Source organism: Pleurodeles waltl, chromosome 8, assembly GCF_031143425.1.
Source record: "Pleurodeles waltl isolate 20211129_DDA chromosome 8, aPleWal1.hap1.20221129, whole genome shotgun sequence".
In the NCBI taxonomy this organism is placed as follows: domain Eukaryota; kingdom Metazoa; phylum Chordata; class Amphibia; order Caudata; family Salamandridae; genus Pleurodeles; species Pleurodeles waltl.
The window spans coordinates 460,558,315-460,578,473 of NC_090447.1; the positions used below are offsets into that span (position 1 = coordinate 460,558,315).

The 20,159-nt window shown below is 46.1% G+C and overlaps 1 long non-coding RNA gene across 1 annotated transcript in view; it reads right to left on the reverse strand.

Moving 5' to 3' along the window:
* Positions 1 to 19,532, reverse strand: part of LOC138249114 (uncharacterized) — a 32,429-nt gene extending 12,897 nt beyond the window's left edge. The window contains exons 1-2 of the long non-coding RNA XR_011194724.1: positions 18,931 to 19,532; positions 10,388 to 10,455 (exon numbers count right to left, since the gene is read on the reverse strand). This is a non-coding gene — a long non-coding RNA (uncharacterized lncRNA). The remainder of the gene's footprint in view (positions 1 to 10,387; positions 10,456 to 18,930) is intronic.
* Positions 19,533 to 20,159: the final 627 nt, after the last annotated feature.

Here is a 20,159-nt window from a genome sequence, read left to right on the forward strand (position 1 = left end):
TCTTTTGCAGGTCCTCAGGTCCAGGAATCCGTCTTCAGTGCTTTGCAATCTGTTGTGGTCTTTGCAAAATCCTCTATCACGGGTTTAGTGTGTTTCTGGGGAAATAGAAGTAATTTACTCCTACTTTCCAGAGTCTTGGGGTGGGGTATCTTGGACACCCTTAGTGATTTCTTACACTCCCAGCGACCCTCTACACACTACACTAGCCTAGGAGTCCATTCGTGGTTCGCATTCCACTTTCTTAGTGTATAGTTTGTGTTGCCCCTAGGCCTATTGCATCCTATTGTATTCTACAGTGTTTGCACTACTTTCTGACTATTTTACTTACCTGATTTGGTTTGTGTGTATATTTTGTGTATTTTACTTACCTCCTAAGGGAGTATATCCTCTGAGATATTTTGGCACATTGTCACTAAAATAAAGTACCTTTTGTCTTTCTTATGATATAGTACCTATATTATATAAGTGGTATAGTAGGAGCTTTGCATGTCTTCTAGTTCAGCCTAAGCTGCTCTGCTATAGCTACCTCTATCAGCCTAAGCTGCTAGAACACTACTAATCTACTAATAAGGGATAACTAGACCTGGCACAAGGTGTAAGTACCATCAGGTTCCCACTAGAAAGCCAGTCCAGCCTCCTACATTAGTGATGCAGCAGTGGGATAAGTACTTGTAACTGCTTTACCACTTCGTCATTGGTGCTTTTCATAAGAAAACCATATTCTAAATACTTAAAAATATACACAGTTAACCTAAACAGTCTTACTGTCTGTAGGCGATGGGTGTGGTGTAGGGGTGATAGAGGACACAAACACTGAGGTTAACTACCCTTTTCAGGGGTTTACGTGCTTTTTATTGTTCTTGGCGGCCGTAAAGGGAAAATAACCTAGAATAGTCTGTTAGTAACTCATGGTTCTGAGTTTCCTTTTCCTTTTCTTCTCTTCCCGCTCTGGTCTCTATCCGTCTCAGATGGGGTTGTTTATTTCTTCCCTTTCTTTTCCTTTCCAGATGGCGTGTTCCGGTATCCTGGCGGCAGGTTTCCTCGGAAGAACACAAACAAGGTGGCAGCCGGTAAGTGGGGAGGGTAAGCACTTGTTTGTTTCTGTATATAGGGGTATGTGAGAGGAGGTGAAATACGAAAGGGGGGGTGTGATGGAGGGGTTACTCTATTCTTTTAGTGGGGAGGTGAGTGGGTTTCTTTTTCCTAGTGTCAACACAGTATACGTGATTATTATGGTGCCCAGGGAACTTATCCCACCTCAGACGCTCCCCTTTTAGAAATAGTCACCCTGTCTCCCTTCCTCCCCTTTCCACCCCTTTCTAATCCTCCCCTCGCTTCCTACCCTTCCCCTTCCCTGGGTTCTGCTGCGGCCCTTTACTAGAGCACGTACCTTGTCCAGCCACGACCCTCCTGGGCCGTGGCGGGCTGTCGCGTCCTCCGTCTCCTCTCGGGTGGCTCTTCAGTCTTTTCTTCCCTCTCCCTTCCTTGGTGTCCTGGGTTGGCGCTTCTCTCCGTCTCTCCTTCTCGGTCCGGTTTGGCGCTTCTCTCCGTTTCTTCTGCGTGGTCTGGCTCGGCGTCTCTCTCCTTCTCGCGCTGTCGTATGGTCTCTCCCTCTGCCTCCGTATCGCGTCCCGAGGAGGAGTGCTGTCCCGTCCCGCTGCGTCCTTCTTCAATGTCGGCAACCCGGAACTCCGGGGCCGACTTCCGTCTCCTCCCCCACGCGTCTCCATGACGACGGGGTTGTAGATCTGGCGAGGCGTTCGAGGAGCGCCAGGATTGAGATTCTTGCGGCGCCCTCCTACACTGTCTTTCTAAAAAGTTTCTAAAAAGTTTCAGAAAAGTTTTAAAAAGTTTTTCTCTTTTCTTCAAAAGTTTCTAAACTTTTTTCTCTCTCTCCTAAACTCTTCCTTGCAACTATGTCTGTAGTAGAGGCCGCTCCCAAAGTAGTGCAGGCAACTGATGAAAATGTAATCTTTAAAAGTTTGACGGGTCTCTGTATAGAAAGGAGTTTAGGGATTGGCAAGAACCCTACCAATTGCTAGCTTTCTCCTAGAAAGTGACCAGAACCAGACTGGTCAAACCCAGGATCAAGAGGTAGAGGAGGGGGGTACCCAGATAGTTCCAGTGGAGGTCCCTGAGGACTCTGGGGAGGGTACTTCCAAAGACCTTTCAGTTAACAGGCCATCTAGTGAAGCTGGTAGTGGGAGGTGGGTCACACACTAGTAGGGCACCTTTCACTCCAAAAGGCCAGGTTACTGGAGTTCAGGTAGTTAGAGAAAGGTCCACTTCTGCCCATTCCCACATCACCTCTGTGTCAGAGAATTCCCAAGGCTCCCACCCTGAGGATAACAACCTAGACAGGGAACTCAGAAAGCTGAGGATGGAAGAAGCCAGACTGAAGCTGAGACAGCAGCAGTTGGCCTTAGACAGGGAGTCCCTAGATGTAGTGAGGGAAAGGCAGAAGTTGGGGTTAGTTCCCCATGGTGGCAGCAGCAGTATTCTTGATAGTCATCCTGTTAGAGAAACAGATTCAAGAAACCTGCATAAGATTGTCCCCCCTTACAAGGAAGGGGAATGACAGAAACAAGTGTTTTTGTGCACTTGAGAGGGCATGTATGGTACAGTTGGTCCCTTAAAGGCAGTGGGCTGCTATCTTGTGGCTATCTTTCAGAAGCAAAGGTAGGGACAGACTCCTTACTGTCAGGGAGAGTGATGCCTACAACTACAACGTTTTAAAGGTGCACTCTTAGATGGATTTGGCTTAACCACTGAACAATACAGGATAAAGTTCAGAGATACCAGAAAAGAGTCATCTTAAGACTGGACAGACTTTGTAGACTGTTCAGTGAAGGCCTTGGAGGGATGGTTACATGGCAGTAAGGTGACTGACTATGAACGCCTATATAATCTTATTTTGAGAGAGCATATTTTTAATAATTGTGTGTCTGACTTGTTGCATCAGTACTTGGTAGACTCAGATCTGACCCCTCCCCAAGAATTGGGAAAGAAGGCAGACAAATGGGTCAGAACAAGAGTGAGCAGAAAAGCTCATACAGGTAGTCACAAGGATGGTAAGAAGAAGGATGGTAAGTCTTCTGACAAGGGTGGGGACAAAGATAGAAAGAACTCTGAGTCTTCATCAGGCCCACAAAAATCCTCTGGGGGAGGTGGGTCCAAATCCTCTTCAAACAATCAAAAGAAGCCATGATGTTATTTATGTAAAAGTAAAGGCCATTGGGAAGTGATTCCACTTGTCCAAAGTAAAACACCACGGCTCCCACCACCACAACCCGAACTGCATCCTCTAGTGCCCCTAGTAATAGCAGTGGTGGTGGGAAGAACACTACAAATAGCCAATCAAAGGGTGTAGCTGGGCTCACCATTGGTAATGTAGTTGGGGTTGGTCTTGTTAGGGAGACCACAGAGGCTGTTTTAGTCTCTGATGATGGTATTGATTTTGCCACCTTGGTTGCTTGTCCCCTTAACATGGGTAAGTACAAGCAACTGCCCCTAATAAATGGTGTTGAGGTTGAGGCCTACAGGGATACAAGAGTCAGTGTCACTATGGTGATTGAGAAACTGGTTGCCCCTGAACAACACCTACTTGGTCAGCCATACAAAGTGACTGATGCTCATAACAACACTCTTAGCCACCCCGTAGCTGTTGTGAATCTCAACTAGGGGGGGGGTTACTGGTCCAAAGAAAGTTGTGGTAGCCACTGATTTACCTGTAGACTGCTTACTAGGCAATGATTTGGAGACATCAGCTTGGGCTGAAGTGGAGTTGGAGGCACATGCAGCAATGATGGGCATTCCAGGGCATATATTTGCTCTCACAAGGGCTCAGGCCCAGAAGCAAGGAGGGCAGGGAAACTTGGATCCTGGAAAAATGGACCAAGTGCTCCCAAAAGCTAGGGGTAGAAAGGGTAAATCCTTGCCCACTATCCATCCCTCTCCAGAAGATTTCCCTTTTGAGGAAGGGGAATCCTCTCCCTGTGCAGAACCTAGACCAGATGAGCTAGCAGCAGCCACTGCTCAGCTTTTGGGTGTAGGGAGGCCTGCTACGGAAGAGCTGATTGTGGCACAGCAAACCTGTCCCACACTATAGGGATTAAGACAGCAAGCTGTTAAACAGCAAAATGGGGATATCACTGCTAGCCATAAAGTCTATTGGGAAGATAACATCCTCCACACTGAGTCAAGGAACCCTAAACCTGGAGCTGCCAGGAGATTGGTCATCCCTTTGCAGTATAGGGAGTTTCTTCGGACTGTGGTGCATGATATTCCTTTGGCTGGGCATTTGGGCCAGAGTAAAACTTGGGACAGGCTTGTTCCATTGTTTCACTGGCCTCACATGTCAGAGAACACCAAGGAGTTTTGTCGCTCCTGTGTGACCTGCCAAGCCAGTGGCAAGACTGGTGGCACACCTAAGGCCCCCTTAATTCCACTTCCAGTGGTTGGGGTGCCCTTTGAGAGGGTAGGGGTTGACATTGTTGGCCCCTTGACCCTCCAACAGCTTCAGGCAATAGGTTTATCCTTGTGGTGGTGGACCATGCCACTAGGTATCCTGAAGCTATACCCTTAAGGACCTCTACACCTCCTGCAGTGGCAAAAGCCCTCCTGGGAATATTTTCCAGAGTGGGTTTCCCTAAGGAAGCGGTGTCAGGCAGGGGTAGTAACTTCATGTCTGCATACCTCAAAGCTTTGTGGAAGGAGTGTGGTGTAACTTACAAGTCCACTACTCCTTATCATCCACAGACAAATGGACTGGTTGAGAGGTTTAATAAAACTCTCAAAGGCATGATCATGGGACTCCCTGAAAAACTCAGGAGGACATGGGATGTCCTGTTGCCATGCTTCCTTTTTGCTTATAGGGAGGTACCCCAGAAAGGAGTGGGCTTTAGCCCCTTTGAACTCCTCTTTGGACACCCTGTAAGAGGTCCCCTTGCTCCTGTGAATGAGGGTTGGGAACAACCTTTAAAAGCTCCCAAGAAAGACATTGTGGATTATGTACTTGGCCTCAGATCAAGGATGGCTGAGTACATGAAAAAGGCCAGTAAAGACTTTTCAGGCCAACCGAGAGCTCCAAAAGCAGTGGCATGACCAGAAGGCTGTCCTGACTCAGTACCACCCAGGACAGAAGGTGTGGGTATTGGAGCCTGTGGCCCCAAGAACACCCCAGGATAAATGGAGTGGACCCTATCTCATTGTGGAGAAAAAAGGTGAGGTCACCTATTTGGTAACCCTGGGCACTGCCAGAAGTTCCCTTAGGGTGCTTCATGTCAATCGCCTGATACCTTATTATGACAGGGCTGACTTAACCCTGCTCATGGCCACTGATGAGGGGCAGGAGGAAGAGAGTGTACCTCTCCTTGACCTCTTCTCGACCAGTGAAGCTGATGGCTTAGTGGAGGGAGTTGTGCTTGCAGATTGCCTTACTGCTGAGCAGAAGGACAACTGCAAAAATCTCCTAGATCAGTTCTCTGACCTCTTCTCACTGATCCCAGGTACAACTACCTGTTGTGAGCATACAATCAATACTGGAGACAGTTTACCGGTCAAAAGTAAGATTTATAGGCAGCCTGACCATGTCAGGGACTGCATTAAACAAGAGGTACAGAAAATGTTAGATCTGGGAGTGACTGAACCTTCTGAAAGTCCCTGGGCTAGCCCAGTGGTACTTGTCCCCAAACCTCACAGTAAAGATGGTAAAAAGGAAATGAGGTTTTGTGTGGACTATAGAGGTTTCAATCAAGTAACCAAAACTGATGCTCACCCTATACCCAGGGCAGATGAGCTAATAGATACACTGGCTTCTGCCAAGTATCTAAGCACTTTTGACTTAACCGCAGGGTATTGGCAGATTAAGTTGTCAGAAGATGCTAAACCTAAAACAGCATTTTCAACCATTGGAGGGCACTATCAGTTCACTGTTATGCTCTTTGGATTGAAAAATGTACCTGCCACTTTTCAGAGGGTGGTGAATACAGTCCTCCAAGGATTGGAAGCCTTTAGTGCAGCATAGATAGATGATACAGCTGCCTTTAGCTCCACCTGGGATGATCACCTGGTCCACCTGTGGAATGTTTTAGAGGCCCTGCAGAAGGCAGGCCTCACTATCAAGGCTTCAATGTGCCAGATAGGGCAGGGGAAAGTGGTTTATCTGGGTCACCTGGTAGGTGGGGAACAGATTGCACCACTGCAGGGGAAGATCCAAACCATTATGGAATGGGCTCCCCTTACAACACAAAACCAGGTGAGAGCCTGCTTAGGCCTCACAGGGTACCATAGGAGGTTCATTAAGAATTATGGCACCATAGCTGCCCCTCTCAATGACCTCACATCCAAAAAGATGCCTAAAAAGGTATTATGGACAGCTAGCTGTCAAAAGGCTTTTCATGAGCTCAAACAGGCCATGTGCTCTGCACCTGTCCTAAATAGCCCTTGTTACTCCAAAAAATTCATAGTCCAGACTGATGCTTCTGAATTAGGGGTAGGGGCAGTTCTATCACAGCGTAACACTGAGGGCCAGGATCAACCTGTTGCTTTTATCAGCAGGAGGTTGACCCCTAGAGAAAAGCGTTGGTCTGCCATAGAGAGGGAGGCGTGTGCTGTGGTCTGGGCCCTGAAAATGTTGAGACCATACCTCTTTGGCACTCACTTTATTGTTCAGACAGACCACAAACCTCTATTATGGCTTAAACAAATGAAAGGTGAAAACCCTAAATTGTTGAGGTGGTCCATCTCCCTACAGGGAATGGACTATACAGTGGAACATAGACCTGGGAGTACCCACTCCAATGCAGATGGACTCTCCAGATATTTCCACTTAGACAATGAAGACTCATCTGGGCAAGGTTAGCCTTATTGTCCCTCGTTTGGAGGGGGGGTTGTGTAGGAAAGGATCATCTTGTCTGGCATATTACCCCTATTTTTACTTGTATGTAAGTTTGTTTTTGCCTGTCTCACTGGGATCCTGCTAGCCAGGACCCCAGTGCTCATAGTTTGTGGCCTGAATGTGTGCACCTGTGTAGTGACTAACTGTGTCACTGAGGCTGTGCTAACCAGAACCTCAGTGCTTATGCTCTCTCTGCCTTTAAATTTGTCACTATAGGCTAGTGACCACTTTTACCAATTCTAATTGCCACACTGGAACACCCTTATAATTCCCTAGTATATGGTACCTAGGTACCCAGGGTATTGGGGTCCCAGGAGATCCCTATGGGCTGCAGCATTTCTTTTGCCACCCATCGGGAGCTCAAACAAATCTTACACAAGACTGCCACTGCAGCCTGAGTGAAATAACGCACACGTTATTTCACAGCCATTTTTGCTGCACTTGAGTAACCTATATGTCTAACCTTCACTAGCAAAGGTGCTTCCACATAGTTCAGGGCCATTTCCCCAGACTTTGTGAGTGCGGGGACACCATTACATGCATGCACTACATATAGGTCAATACCTATATGTAGCTTCACAATGGTAACTCCAAATGGAATTGTCCCCCCATGCCAAATCTGGTATTGGGGTGCCAATCCCATGCATCCCCGGGGCTCCACTATGGACCCCGGGTAGTGCCAAACCAGCTCTCTGGGGTTTTCTCTGCAGCTAGCTGCTGCCACCCCACAGACAGGGTTCTGGGCAGCCCAGTACCAGGAAGGCAGAATAAAGAATTTCCTCTGAGAGAGGGTTTTACACCCTCTCCCTTTGGAAATAGGTGTTAAAGGCTGGGGAGGGGTAGCCTCTCCCAGCCTCTGGAAATGCTTTGAAGGGCACAGATGGTGCCCTCCTTGCATACGCCAGTCTACACCGGTTCAGGGAACCCCCCAGTCCCTGCTCTGGCACGAAACTGGACAAAGAAAAGGGGATTGACCACTCCCCTGTCCATCACCACCCCAGGGGTGGTGCCCAGAGCTCCACCAGTGTGTCCCAGACCTATGCCATCTTGGATCCAGAGGTGTGAGGGAACTCTGGAGGCCTCTGAGTGGCCATTGCCAGCAGGTGACGTCAGATACCCCTCCTGATAGGTGCTTACCTGACTAGGCGGCCAGTCCTCCTCTGAGGGCTATTTAGGGTCCCTCCTGTGGGGTTTTCCTCAGATAACGACTTGCAAGAATTCACCAGAGTTCCTCTGCACCTCTCTCTTCGACTTTTGCCAAGGATCGACCGCTAACTGCTCCAGGACGCCTGCAAAACTGCAACAAAGTAGCAAGAAGACTACCAGCAACATTGTAGCGCCTAATCCTGCCGGCTTTCTCGCATGTTTCCTGGTGGTGCATGCTTTGGGGGCTGCCTGCCTTCATCCTGCACTGGAAGCCACGAAGAAATCTCCCATGGGTTGACGGAGTCTTCCCCCTGCTCCAGCAGGTACCAAACTTCAGCCTCACCGGTACTCTGAGACCCCTCTCATCCTGACGAGCGTGGCCCCTGGAACACAGGTGGTGGACGCAAGTGACCCACACTGTCCAGTGGTCCAAGTGTCCAAATCTGGAGGAAGTAAGTCCTTGCCTCCCCTCTCCAGACAGTAATCCTGTGCACCACATGAACTGCAGCTACTAGGACTTCTGTGCACATTTCCACTAAATCCTTCATGCACAGCCAAGCCTAGGTCCCCAGCACTCTGCCCTGCGATGCTCAGCTCCCTGAGTTGATCTCCGGCTTCGTGGGACCTTCTTTTGCAGTGTTGAGACAACCGCCGTGTTCAGACTTCTTGAACCTGTGTTCAAGTGCTTCTGTGGCTGCTACCTTCTTGTGCATGGGCTCTCTACATTGCTGAGGGCCCCCTCTTCCTCCTCTCTCAAGTGGCGACATCCTGGTCCTTCCTGGGCCCAGGCAGCACCCTTTTTCTTCAACCGTGACTCTTGCAGCTAGCAAGGGTTGTTTGCGGTCTTTTGCCAAAGAAACAACTCTGCATCCTCCAGCACTCCATAGGACATCTTCTGCACAAAGGAAAAGTTCCTAGCACCTTTCCTTGTTGCAGAATCTTCCGCTTCTTCCATCCGGAGGCAGCCATTTTGCACCTTCATCTGGGGTTTAGTGGGCTCCTGCCCCCCCGGACACTTTCACGACTCTTGGACTTCGTCCCCTTCCTTTGCAGGTCCTCAGGTCCAGAATTCCGTCTTCAGTGCTTTGCAGTCTGTTGTGGTCTTTGCAAAATCCTCTATCACAAGTTTAGTGTGTTTCTGGGGCAATAGTAGTACTTTACTCCTACTTTCCAAGGTCTTGGGGTGGGGTATCTTGGACACCCTTAGTGTTTTCTTACACTCCCAGCGACCCTCTACACACTACACTAGCCTAGGGGTCCATTTGTGGTTCGCATTCCACTTTCTTAGTGTATGGATTGTGTTGCCCCTAGGCCTATTGCATCCTATTGTATTCTACAGTGTTTGCACTACTTTCTGACTGTTTTACTTACCTGATTTGGTTTGTGTGTATATTTTGTGTATTTTACTTACCTCCTAAGGGAGTATCCCCTCTGAGATATTTTTGGCACATTGTCACTAAAATAAAGTACCTTTTGTCTTTCTTATGATATAGTACCTATATTATATAAGTGATATAGTAGGAGCTTTGCATGTCTCCTAGTTCAGCCTAAGCTGCTCTGCTATAGCTACCTTTATCAGCCTAAGCTGCTAGAACACTACTAATCTACTAATAAGTGATAACTGGACCTGGCACAAGGTGTAAGTACCATCAGGTACCCACTATAAGTCAGGCCAGCCTCCTACAGACGCCGTACGGGGAGAGATGGGAGACGCCGACTTAGATAGTGAGGAAGACACTGATCAAGAAGAGGAAGGAGACATCGTCAAGCAGGAGGGGAGCGCGACCCGAGAAGAGGAGGAGGACGCGCCCTGGGATCAGGATGAAAGTACCACCCGAGAGGAGGAGAAAAGAGCGACTGGAAAGGACGAAACGGAAGACAGGAGACAAGGTGAGCTGATCAGCGAAGCGGTCAAAGAAAGAGCAGGAGGAGACACCAGAAGAACCAGCCACACGGAGGAACAGCGTGGTACCCAGAACTAGGACCCAGAAGCCCACCACGTCCCAGGACGGACGTGGCTGTCCCAGGTATGTGCCTGATTTCAGGGTTCGGCATTGCCAATATTCAGAAGGGGAAAACAGAAGTGGGGAGAGACAGAGAAGGCAAGGGGAATATCTACAGATGAAAATGGGGAGGGGCAATTATAAGTTCACAAATACCTCACTGGGACACATGCTGGCTGGTGCACAATATAAATCACAACGTATGCAGCTACTTTTATTTCTTTGCGCACTAGTGTCCACACTCCCCACTAGACGTCCAGCCACCTTCCCCAGTATTATTAGTTTCTATCATTAGTTTTAGTATATAAGAAACCCATCACTTCCAGATCAATAGACTTACCCGTCATTGGTCCTTTTTCTCTTTCCTTCCTATATTCCATTCGACCGAGTGCTGAAGACTGGTACCACCTGGAAAGGGAACAAGAAGGAGAACAAAGTGACGGACTATAAAAATTGGAAAAAGTGTGTGTCAAGACTACAAAACACGTCAATAAATATCATGTTTACAAATCCATGAAGTCTACTGGCCTATAAAATTCTAACATCTCCTGGTGCAAAGAGGGACCTCCCTGGAAATCCTCTTACAGCGACATTATGTGTAATATGGTATTTAAACCCTTCCAGGACCTACATCAAGACTGCCACCTGCGCAGCACCAAGTTCCATAGATAGCTCCAGCTGACACACAGTAACCCCTTATATTAGGAACCTTGACACACTCCCCAAATACAATCCACTGGAGAGTAAGCTGGTGTAAGAGGTTATGATTTTTGGACCCCCTCTAACCTAGCGTGACACACACAATGATCTGGACAGAAACTGCACATCGTTCTGAATGTTTTGGTGGTGGTCCAATTGCCCTAGGACCACCACAGGTTGAGTTATGGGCAAAAATGTGTTGTAAACAGAATGCCTGCAAAGCGTTATAGGGTGAGTTTCCACGAGTGCAGTGAATATTGTAGTATCAGCTTTCCCACTGTGTGGGTAGAGCCGCTGTTGAGGATTCATTACTGGGTCGATTTCATACTTTATAAAGCCACAAAAATTTTACAAAACACATGCACAACACAAATACTTGTAATTACTGATTATGTAAGGACCAAGTGAAGGGCAAACGCGGAAAACTAATCATGCCCGTTAACACGAGTACTTACTGACAAACACAAGAGGCAGGAAACAAAGAAAAATAGTCCGTCCAAAAAACATATTTTTTTTTTAGGGGTAATTAAACTGTATTTGGCCGGTGCTCCTCAGCCAAGTACAGGAAGTAATGTATCTGCTGCCAAACCAGTTAGGAAGCAGCAAAACAATAGCATCACTGCCTTCAACCTATGGTAAACAGCAGGGAACAGCAGGAGGGAGCAAAGTACTATGCTCCATCCAACAGGTCTTGCAGACAGCGCATGCACGCTGTCTAGGCTGGACCTAAAAACTATTGCACTGTCATGTGTGACCACTTACAACCCTTTGTCAAATAATATCATGGTGCTGATTAAAAGGAATTGGAAAATGTTAGAACCCTTTAGCCTACACACCGCTTTATTGTCTTTCAAACAAGGGAATAACCTGTGGGTCTGTTTAGGGAATTTGGCTAGATTAAAAAAAAAAGGCCATTAGAGTTACTCTGTGTTACCGAACACTTCTGTTGTGGTCACTGCACAGTTTGTACCATTACAAGCAATACTAAAGAAGTCATTATCAATAATGTGAATATCAAACAAAATTGACTTACTAACTGCAACATAAGTGTGGTCTATGCTATCACATGTCCTCGTAATAAAGCACGTATTGGTATGAAGTGACAGAATATGTAATAATCCATCATAGGACTAGAATAAGGTTCTAAGTCATAAGTGCTCCCTTAGTTCACCTTTATATAGAAGAGCAACAATCCTGATTATATACAGCTGTGGGGAAGTATAGTACAATAAAAAAGAAGAACAGATGAAACAAAAATTATCCAGACCGGGTATAGAGAGAGGATGCAAAACGTTGCAAAGGATCTAAATGGTCTAGATGAGATTTAGCACTAAATGAATGGGTAAATGTGCAGTAAATGCATACTCCGAAATATACTCAGCATAGGCCCAAACTACGTGCTACATGACTCAGATAGCCTGTAATTCGCTAACTACTAAACAAACAATGATAAGGATACCCTGTGGAACCAGACTGGTTAAGAAATGAGAATAGGACAGGAGTATATGTTCTCACTTTCTCAAATAAAGTTTATTCTTATGAAATTACACGAGAGGTATTTGGTCATGGAAATTAAATAGAATTAGATAGACTACAGCCCCACGATTATGTGAAGGGAATCAAGGGCATGATTTACATCTTTGCGGAGGGGAATTCTCTGTCACAAACGTGATGGATATCCCATCCACCATATTACGATCCCATTATATACAATGGAGATCGTAGTACGCGGACAGGGTATCCGTCACGTTTGTGATAGAGTATTGAATCCGCTGAGATCTAAATCAGGCCCTAAATTTAATCAACATTTTGACTATATAATGACAGCGACAGGAAAGAAATGAATAAAACTTGGACTAGTATAGAAAGATTATTGTAGACCTATAAGCATATGATTATCAAAAAATGATCTGGTGATATTCACAGTTTAGATATCAAAGCGGACCAATACCCTAGCTCAATAATCAGGCCTTGTTTGGCATATATACACATATGTGCAACATAGTGTGAAATGGAAAAACAACACAGATTTATATTGACTTAGAATTTCGTATGCAATTACACATTTACACACACATGTAAATATATGATAGATTTACATTTGATTTTTTTGCTAAATAATTTGTCTTATATTATAGAATGCATCGCAATATAAAACCGAGCCAGCAATGCAGCACAATGCAGTGAGCAAAATGATGTCATATGCAACATTGACGGCTACTTTGATATTTAAGGTATAATGATAAAGAAGGCAAATCAGTCATCTTAGTAGCTCACACAAAAAGTAGTAGAATGAAATAACAAAACAGATTTAATTTTGTGCAAAAATGTTCTTGTATATGATTGAACGCAAGCACAAATATATTACTGTATGATGGAACCAGGAATAGCACACTACAATATGGCACCAGTTTTGCAGCACAATAGTGTGAGCTAAAAGACTTCATCTTATGATGGTGGCAGCTATCCTGATACTTAAAGACTAGGGGGTATTTACTTGAGAGGCCTGCTAAGTTAGGTCCCCGGGACAGAGGCGGAGTTGCTTCGGGCTTGACTGGGTGATTTTGGCCATTCCTAGGGCCCTGATTTTTGGCCTGGCCACACTAGAGTCAGTGCAGGAGGTGACACAGACTATAGAGGTCCTAAGTAGCAGCACATGCAACACAACGAAGTGAAGTGGAAAGGGTGCACTGACAACAGCAGAACGGCTACTGCCTGGTGTGGAATGTGACAGACATAAGGGCAGCCGTGGACATTGGCATGGCTCTACCCACCAGTGGCTCACCCCCATGGTTGTGGCCTCATTTGTTGACTGGGGTGTGGCTGGGGATGGCTTAGAGGGGACATACAGACCCTCGGAGTACAAGAGAGTGACACTCACTATGGAAAAAGACAAAAACTCTGGGACCCCATCTGCACAGGAGCACATTGATCATTTACGACGCCACTGGAAGAAGAAATGCCTACCCTACCACCCACTAATCAGTTGGGCGGTATGCTGCAGGCCATCAGAGACTCCCACTCCTCCCTCTCCTCCTTGGAAAGAAAAATTGGAGAACCCAAAACAGATGTTTCACTGCTACACCAGGATCTCCATAACACAGTACTGAGAGTAATGGAGGCAGAGGAGCAGATGTCAGAAATTGAGGACACCCTGAAAACCTTAAACACTACGGTCTCTGACCTAAAAGAAAATGTTACACCAACCTCAAGCGAGAGGGGAGATGCCGAGTGGCATTCAACCTCAAGATAGCAGGGATATCAGCGGGGTGGGGGGGCACCTCTGTAACACATTTTGTAAGAGAATCGCTACAGACCTGCGTCTGAGATTAACTCTTTGCCTTCTTCATGATCGAGCGGGCCCACAGGCCACTAGACCCAAAACCCTTGCCAGGGTTTGCCCATGCTCCATCATAGCCCATGTCTTCAACTTTACCAATAGAGATGTGATACTCAAGGCCTCCCAGAAAACAGACACAATGCTATGCAACTCAGCACGTGTCATGTTTCCCAACTACCCATGGAAAGTTCAACAGCAAAGACACTCAAGACTCATGTAGTAGATATCCCAAAGTAACGAATTTTATTATCTGTGGTAGAGGTGTGTGTACATGGGTCAGGGTAAATATCTCTATAGTCAGCCCATCTTTGCCAAATTTTGGGGACAGCCTCTCGCATGGAATATGGCACTGAAGGCACAGGCTCCCAGCATGCCCAGCGGCCAATCCTGTTGGCAGCATGAGAGCAGTGTCAGGAGTGGCTTGAGCGCCCTGACATTGCGCTCCCAGGCAGACTGGGAGCCTGTGCCTGCTGTCTCCAACCTGGCAACACAGTGCCGGGTTAGAGAGAAATCAGTACACATGTGTGTTTAGCCATCCTGAGACGCCGGCCAAACACACGTGTACTGAGGGGAGTGCACACCACTCCACCTCTGTCCCTGTCATCCAAAACAATAATAAACATTATTGTTTTATTTTTAAAGTTTTGCAGCTGCTGCTGCTAGTTGGGAGAGGCAGCATTCCTCAGCCATCGCTGAGGAACCACTGCTGGGAGGGAGTAGTTTTTTTTTGTTTATGTTCTGCTTTGCAGACACTCAGACATGACTGTACACCCACTTCCTGTGAACCCTGATCACTTATACACACCCCTGCATGACGACCTCTGACAATGCCAGATCCCATGGCAATATACACCTCCTCACGTGGAATGTTAATAAACTCCTTGACCTGGTGAAGCGGGGGCAATCCTGTGGATGGCCAATTGCTAAGGGGCTGACGTTCTCTTCCTACATAAGACACATCCATTGAGCAATAGGTTTTAATTTCTGGCACGGACAGGGTACTCACAGGTGTTCCATGCAGGGTTTATCCAGGGGTCAAGGGAGGTGGTGGTTTTGACTCACCAATATATGCCACTAAAGGTGACCCAAGTGCAGCAAGTCTGGGGGGGGTCGATATTTGGCGATATGTGGCATGACTGGCCTCCTTGACTGGCGACCCATTTCGCTTCTTAGCGTGTATGCCCCCCCACCCCTCACCACCGACTTCCTACACACACTGGGTGCATTGGCTGTGCAATTCCTAGGGGGACCCTGGATCCTGGGAGTAGACCTGAACGAGGTGCTGAACCTGAGTCTTGACAGATCCTCAGAAGGTATCAGAGAGACCGTGCTGAAGCCGCACTTTCTGGAAACTAGCCCTTCCTTATGCAAGACAAGTGGAGTACTGGAGAAGCACATACTCACTAGAAAGTTGTCATATCACTCCCCGGTGGAGTTGAAGATGGGGATGGGTCTAGAAGTTTTGAAAGTGAACTGGCACCTCAACACGTGGTGGTTGCAAATGCAGAGTCCAAATTGTACATTCACAAGGCCACTGCTCAGTACTTAGAGGAAAACAAAGGGTTGTGACCTCCCTGAGGTCTAAGTGGGAAACACTAAAACCACTTTAAGAGGAGATATACTCAGCTATATATCAGGTGGAAAATGTACGCAGCAACAAAAGGTGGCTGACCTTGATATCCGAATTCTGAGGCTGGAGAGGGAGTTCACAACATTCCCCTCACTGGTCCTTCTTAGAGATTCCCTACACTCACAACAGATCCTTCAGCAGACGCTCTTAAATGAGGCCCAGGCAGTGTGGCCTGCCTTGCAAAGCTGTATTTATCTGTGGGGGGGGGAGTCAAAACAAGTAAAACCCTTCACTGATTGTATACCAACACGGTCAGTCCTGAGCTGATTGCACATGTCCTAGACACAAAGGGTGTGTGGTTGACCAGCAGTGGAGACATTGCCCAGTGCTTCACCTCTTACTGTGCAGTGCTGTATTCTGGTAATGGCTATTCTGACCAGATGACCTTAAAAGAGTTTGTAGAAGACCACCCAATGGCTCCATTAGGGCTGGATGACAAATGGCACGGGAAGAGGACTTTACAAAGGAGGAGTTGGCAGAAGCTTTTAACCCAACTCCAATCATGAAAAGCTCCTGGTCCCAATGGTTCCAGGGGGAACTTCTTCAAAATATATCAGAACAAGTTCCAGGACCCATCAGCTGGGACCATGACCACAGCTCTGGAGTCCTGGATACTGCTGTCAGACCTCCATCTGGTGGAGACTTTAGTCTAACTAAAACTGGGAAACCCACTGGAATATTGCTCCTCAGACCATCCCATCTCTATCTTAAACACAGAAGTAAAGACCTGGGCCAAGGTGTTGGTTATCCGGGTGCTCCAAGTGTCCCACTCGCTTGTCCACCTAGACCATTCAGGCTTTATGCCACAATGTGCCACATGCCATAACATCTGACAGGTCCACAACAAAATGGTCCTGGACAAAAAACAATTTATAACTCATGCATTCCTGTTGGTCAACTTTCAAAAAGCTTTTGACTGGGTACAACAGGACTACTTGTTCTGCCTTCTAACTAGACAAAACTTCGGCCCCTACTTTATTAATAAAGTAAAACTGCTGTACACCAACTTGTTGGCCAGGATACATGTGGGTAACAACATCTTGGAGACGTTCCAGATAAAAACAGGAACATGTCAGGAATGCCCCCTATCACCATCATTATTCACAGTTGTGACTGAGCCATTAGCACAGTGGCTGAGGATTGATACTCTGGTCAAAGGACTGGGATGGGTGTTGGAAATCTCCGACTGTATAGCATTAAATGCTGATGACATCTTATTATTTCTGGCGGAGTCACAGGAGTCAGGGCCGACGACCCTCCATATACTCCACATCTTTAGCACTTTCTCTTAGCTCACCGTAAACAAGGCCAAATCCACAATATACCCTAATAACTACCTATCCTTGGAATTGAACTGGGCCTGGGTTCTGCAAAGTCATACAGAGGGCTTCAAATACCTAGGGTTCTACCTGACAACCAACCAACGGAGGGCGTAGGAGAAGAACATCCCTCCCTAACTAGAGAGACTGTCCTGAGTTACAGAGTTTTGGTCTAGGCTACTGTTAACTATCAGGGGTTGCTCCTCCATCCACACGTTTGTAGCCTTACTGCACCTACTTTATCAGTTACAGCATTAGCCTTTCTTGAACCCTCAGGCCTTCTTTAAAACAATAGCATAAATGCTGCAAAGATTCCTGTGGAATCACCAGCCCCAAGAGTTGCACTCTCCAAGACCTGCAAATCAACCTATGAAAGAGGCATTGCACCCCAGACATGACCTCCTATTATAGAACATGGCATCTGATTGTTATCAACAAATGGTGGTTGAGAATTGCAGATGATCCAGCCTTCGCATCTGAATGTTGGGCGATGAGGAACACTCCTCTTTTGTGCTTACTCTATGGCTACCCCAAACTAGGTCGACTCCCACCAGCCACCAACGTGGTGGTCCAGGTTTGGCAAGACACTCACAGAGAATTGGGGTGGTCAGGACACCTGACCAGAGAGATACCCCTATGGCATGCGACATCGCTGAGCTGAGTGTCAGCTCTGCAAGCCTTCAAAAGTTGGAATGCCATCTGCATCTCTATGTTGGAAGATATCATGAAGGGCACCGTCTTTGAATCCTTTGCTGACCTATAGGATGAGTACAATATGTACAAGACTCAGTTCTTTAAGTACCTACAACTCTGGCACTCACCTCATGCATATCTTACCTGACTGAGCTACCAGACCATAGCCCATTGAGGCTAAAATCCTACAGGGGGAGCTGACTACACTAAAGATTTCAAAGGTTTACTACAGTCTGGTGATCAATTCCAAAGACACCTTCAGCAGCCTTAGGGCAACCTGGGAGGAAAATCTGGGCCCACAAACAGATGATGGATGGAGGGATTCACTTGCACTCCTAGAAGATGGCGACAGCCTCACAGGTTGATTGATCCAATTTAAGTACCTCCACAGTGTCTACTTCACAAGGGAAGTTATGGAAAATGGGTGCAATAGCTTATCCATCATGTCTGAGATGTGGAACGCAAAATAGGACCTTAACCTTCATGCAGTATGCAACTGTAAAGTGTTGATCCTCGTTTGGCAGTGTATGCTCCTATGCATGGGTCAGATATTGGGATGGAGAACACCTAGAGATCCCAAATTCACCCTGTTGCACATCACTGTAGTTGGGGACCTTAACAAATATCAGGCGGCCCTAATGTGGCTACTTCTGGCTGTCACCAAAAGGAGCATAGCCAAGGCTTGGAAGAGCAAATATCCTGCAAGCATAGAAAGATTGAGGGTGGGCCTCAACATATGTATGACCTTAGAAATCCCCATTTATTCAGCTAGAGGTTGCCCAAAAAACCACTATAAAATATGGGCGCTTGGGCTCGGTACAGAGGGATTCCTCATGAAAGATGGGAGGCCATGACCTCCTCTCTGGACAAAGAAATTAGGACATTCAGGGAAGCACAGGTACAGCGAGAAAGGGGGACAAGGAGGGGAAAGATGGTTGTAATACTGTATGATTGTTCAATTTATTGTTGGATTGAACAGGGGCTTACAGTAAAGGATATACCTGAGCAACAGTGGAACCCATTGCCAATGTGCATGTCTGTGTTGAGGTCAATAAAATGTGACATTAAAAAACTAAAAACTGTATGACTTGGTCCTTAGTCCCCTAACAACCATTATAACAAAAGCAAACATAAGTAAACAGATATTTGGAAGGACACAAAATTACATAATGAATTGTGTAAATATAATGGTTGAAACGTACAAACAAAGGAGCTCTCCTCAGTGCAAGTCCTGCCATTCGCTGTGGTATGCAGCAGTTGTGTAGCACAAGTGAATCATGGGTGGAACCTGGAAATCTTGCAGAGACACTGTGGATGTAGAGGTCTGCAATGAAAACCACCAGCACATTGATGGAGAGAAAATGCTTCTTATATAGGTACACTTACTCTTGGTCATGAGGCACCAACCACATTTCGCACATCTCTAAATCCATTGAACTAGGCCCTTATATTGTTAATTGGAGCATTATTCACTGGAAATTGGATAAAGTTGTCTATGCGTCTAACCATAACATCCAGAACCTAGTTGAGGGCAGCTCAAAAGGTGGTGTGAGAAATGCCATCGGAGTCGAAAACTGTGTACTGGGAAAAGCCAGAAACACAAAAAGTAAAGTTTCCATGATCTTTGCAAGAGGTGGGATGGCAGTCTGAATTCTGATGCCCACAAACGTTCAGATTGAAATTGTGCCAAAGCCTCTATGGTGTACAGTTCAGCCTGAATTTCTTAATTAATGATGTGTCTTTTCTGCATGGCCTCTAGATCCGGACATAGTTTCTACACATATTCATTACGTTGGCATATCCCTTTCCGTCTTGGCATGGGTGGATGATGGACACATCTGGAAAATATTAGAACAATATGTAAATGATGTAGGCAGACATGTTTGACTGACACATTGCAATAAATGTAGCCACCTGTTTAAATAAGAACACATATTACACGACAACAGTGTAAATAGTTTAGATAATGTTTATTACTTAGCTTTTAAAAAAATATGTCACATACATAAATATATTTCACTTAATAAATTATCTCAAAACTCAACAAAATAAATATTAATATTTGACCATTTACACACATTTTGTAAAAAAATATATATATGTGTTTAGGGTGCCAAATATTCAATTTCAAGACTTCTATTTTGTGTTCTTTTATTTTTTTGATAAATCTGTCAAACTTCACAAATATTATGCAGTGGACAATGTAAAAGGTATTGTTTGTAATGGGAACTTTCTAGTTGTTATTGACGAAAGCAGCGTCAAGGGGACATATGCTTCCATCAATAATGTATAACTGGTCTGCCATATTCTTAGGCATACACTATGCTGACAATGTTGCTTTTTGATGGTGGAGCAAACATGGTGGATGCCAAACATATTCGTCATGGACAATGGACTAGTAAGTGAAGGCTACATATAACTATTACAGTGC